At 38.5% G+C, this 4,196-nt stretch overlaps 1 long non-coding RNA gene across 2 annotated transcripts; it reads right to left on the bottom strand.

The window, feature by feature from the left end:
• Window positions 1–313: 313 nt before the first annotated feature.
• Window positions 314–1,365, bottom strand: LOC123732940 (uncharacterized). Of its 2 annotated transcripts, none has more exons than XR_006763514.1 (3): window positions 1,225–1,365; window positions 965–1,107; window positions 314–363 (listed from the first exon to the last, which is right to left on the bottom strand). It is a non-coding gene; the product is annotated as an uncharacterized lncRNA (long non-coding RNA). The 2 variants fall into 2 exon arrangements; XR_006763515.1 differs by lacking the exon at window positions 314–363 and adding an exon at window positions 567–614.
• Between the last annotated feature and the right edge of the window lie 2,831 nt (window positions 1,366–4,196).

Genomic DNA, 4,196 nt, shown 5'->3' with positions numbered 1-4,196 from the left:
CCACAGTTAGAGACTATGAATCCACAGTTCCCTCCCCTGGGCCTGATGAATGGTGGACAAACTCCACATAGACATGGTCTCTTTAAAGACATCAAATCGTCTTTCAATGTAGTTATACATAGAAACAAAAACAGGTTCAGCCTAACACAGTGAAAACCAGTTCAACTCTCTATAAGATAGGGAATTACATTTGCTATTGCAATTTGGACTACAGTGTGAATGGTTTTTCACACACACAGTATTTTCGAGGAGCACATGGTCCATCCTTCCAATTCTTCAATGGGTCTGATGCTCCGTCTTTGAGATCTCAAACCACAAGCCACCTTGTCATTCAAGTTATTTGGTTCCCCTTCCATCCAATAGCTATAAACAACACAGAGAATCAGAGTTGAAAATCATCAATACAACATAGAGAATATTAACCTAGTCCCCAGGCTCAATTGTTACCAACCGGTCAGAGAGGGAGAGAGAGAGCTGGCTGAGGACGAGATTATCAGACTGTAAAAAGTAATTTCTTGGCAACAGAAAAAATTGTGTAAAAGTCCTCCAGAACATGTTCCTTACGTGAGGTTAAATGGTGTTTTGCCAACCCACTCCCAGATTCCGTATTAACCCTGTAAATACACAGAATTATACCTGTAACCGCACAGAATTAACCCTGTAACCATGCGGAATGTAATTGCTTGAAAAATAGACTTTCATCAAGATTACATCAAATTTTGAAGTGAAACTATGAGATCAGGTTGCAGCCTCAGCTATAGTATAGGTCTAGATATAGTCTCATGCAAACATGCTATTCTGACAGGAAGTATATTTTATAAATTGACAGTTACATGAACATTGGTGATACAATTGGTTACACATGTTGAATACTAATCAGAGAAGTAGATAATAATAATAATAACTAACAACAACAACAACGAAACAGTAGTATTATAGTATTACTAATATATATTTATATTACCTGTTCTTCTCTGCTGTTTATAATAACCAAGGCAGCACACATTGTTCTGCACTTTCTCTGACTGCCCCCAGCTGTTTCCATCCTGGAGGAGACATAATAACAGCTGGTGCCAAACTTCCACCATCCATCCAGACAGGGTTCCTCTGAGATAAACACAACAGAACAGCAGGCATTTAAACATCTACAAATATATTACATCTCTCTTCTAAGTATGAAATAAAATTGTACTTCTAAATAAGAAAATAAAAGACTGCACTCACCATAGAACCTAAGCCTGGTCTGTAACTGGTCTCTCGCAGTGATCCTGGTATTTAGACTATTCTGCAACTGGTCTCTCTCTTTAGTCCTTGAGTTAAGACTAATCTTTAATTGATCTCTTTCAGCAGTCATAACTTTAAGATTATTTTTTGCTGCTGGTCCCTGTCTTTGGTCCTTGTGGTGAGACTATTTTGTAGCTGGTCTCTCTCTTGTGGTCCTGGAATATAGGCTATTCTGTAGCTGGTCTCTCCTCGGTGGTCCTGGTATTTAAGGCTGTTCTGTAACTGGTCTCTTTCTGTGGTCCTGGTATTTAGACTGTTCTGTAACTGGTCTCTCTCAGTGGTCCTGGTATTTAGACTATTCTGTAGCTGGACTCTCTTTAGTTGCATCTGAAAAAGGGAAACGTCAATCAAAATGTGTAGCTGTCACAACATTGACTACAAATGTTTTTAGTAAAAACAATAGAGAGAATACAGTAGATGGTTTGTGTTCAAAAATGATTGATGATCTATTTTATGTGTCACGTGGTTATGCCCAGTATATGTACATCCGGTCATGCCATTCTCACGCTATCGAGTGAGTGCTTATGTAACCTGATAGTGCATCTGTTTAGGGTAAAGCATGTGTTTGCATTTAAGTTGTCAAGGTGATTGATGTGTAGTGACCTTGTTGAACTATGGAATGTGTTTGAACATTTGAAAGAGTAGGGCAATGTTGTAGTGAACTTATGTCTCTACTGTTTAGTGATGTTGTATATGCAACAGTAATTTCCGGGTGGTAGAGTATTGGTCAGTATAAGTAAAGAGCTGTGAACACCACGAGCGACAAGAAACCTTGAGAGATAAACCACAGAAGACTCTAATAAAGATATAAAACATTGCTCCTAGATCAATTTTAGGTGTATTGTGATTTAACTTCAATGGAATGAGATCGCTGTCTCTCTCTCTCTCTCTCGTGTGTGTGTGTTTGTGTGTGTGTGTTGACAAGGATCTGTAGCGTCTGGGGGGGAGCTAATGACCTAGTCACCCCCCCAACTATGTGGCTGTGTGTGGGAGGTTGTTCGGTTACAAGCAGAGAAACATGCTGATAACATTGTTTTTAGGAAAGGAATTAAAAAATAATTATACATGTAAACATTTAAAGGATATAAATGGCATTTATGTATAAACATTTTAGAAGAAAATACAAGGGTTTTAAAAAGAAAAATGTATTTACCTTCAATGAATGACAGCTCTTCCTCTGGCCGGGCGAGCCTAGTGGTTAGAGAATTGGATTAATAACCGAAAGGTTGCAAGCTCAAATCCCCTGAGTTGACAAGGTACAAATCTGTTGTTCTGCCCCTGAACAAGGCAGTTAACCTACTGTTCCTAGGCTGTCATTGAAAATAAGAATTTGTTCTTAACTGATTTTCCTAGTTAAATAAAGGTTAAAAAAAAAATCTTTGTTTGTGCAGGCTGCATGGTAGGTGTCAGGTTACGAGCTGTGGGTTGACACAGAGAGAGAATCCTGATCAAGGAGCAAATGCCTTATTTTATATGAATACAGTAAAAAAAAGACATATACAGTGGGGGAGAACAAGTATTTGATACACTGCCGATTTTGTCGGGTTTTCCTACTTACAAAGCATGCAGAGGTCTGTAATTTTTATCATAGGTACACTTCAACTGTGAGAGACAAAAATCCAGAAAATCACATTGTATGATTTTAAGGAATTAATTTGGATTTTATTGCATGACATAAGTATTTGATACATCAGAAAAGCAGAACTTAATATTTGGTACAGAAACCTTTGTTGGGAATTACAGAGATCATACGTTTCCTGTAGTTCTTGACCAGGTTTTGCACACACTGCAGCAGGGATTTTGGCCCACTCCTCCATACAGACCTTCTCCAGATCCTTCAGGTTTCGGGGCTGTCACTGGGCAATACGGACTTTCAGCTCCCCCTCCAAATATTTTCTTTTGGGTTCAGGTCTGGAGACTGGCTAGGCCACTCCAGGACCTTGAGATGCTTCTTACAGAGCCACTCGCCTTAGTTGCTCTGGCTGGTTTTCGGGTCGTTGTCATGCTGGAAGACCCAGCCACGACCCATCTTCAATGCTCTTACTGAGGGAAGAGGTTGTTGGCCAAGATCTCGCGATACATGGCCCCATCCATCCTCCCCCTCAATACGGTGCAGTCGTCCTGTCCCCTTTGCAGAAAAGCATACCCAAAGAATGATGTCGGAGCATGGTTCCTCTCTAGTTTTAATCCTAGGGTTTATGACTTCTAGGGAGTGTTTCCTAGATGCTGTGCCTCGACATATGCATTGATGGGTCTTAGATTTTTAGACTGGGTATCTGTAAAACACTTTGTGACAACAGCTGATGCAAAAGGGCTTTTAAGAAATACATTTGGTTGATTGACAGATTTGTATTATTATAAAAAAATTATATAATAATTTAATATAATATAATAATATTTCATAATCTTTATTATTATTATGTTACAGGTGAGACATACCCATAAATGTCAACGTCTTGTCAAGTGGTCAAAATCTGTACAGCACCCCCAGACAATCATGTACAGTAGCTCCAACTTACAAGAATGGGTTTACAAGGCAGTGATGAAAACAGTTTATATGAGCACTAATTCAAACATACAATGATATATATTTGATAGAATTACCCATTCAACACTGCTGTTGTGTCTTTGGCATCATTAAACTGAAGACATGTTTATCAAATAAATCTCTGTAATTATTATTACGCGATTAAACTGATTAATCGTGAACTGTAATTAACTAGGAGGTTGGGCACAAAGGAAAATATTCAGATTACACAGTTATCTGCAAGAACCCAGTCTTCACTAAGTCATCCATACATCAATTGTCTTAAAATCATTTATTTACTAAACTAAGTAATTCACAGAATGCATACAAAACAGTAGGTATCGTTACAAAGAAATGGTAGAGGAATGTACCCTAGTGGGTTAAA

The sequence above is a fragment of the Salmo salar genome, unplaced genomic scaffold, assembly GCF_905237065.1.
Source record: "Salmo salar unplaced genomic scaffold, Ssal_v3.1, whole genome shotgun sequence".
NCBI lineage: Eukaryota > Metazoa > Chordata > Actinopteri > Salmoniformes > Salmonidae > Salmo > Salmo salar.
This window is presented reverse-complemented; position numbering and strand designations above follow the sequence as displayed.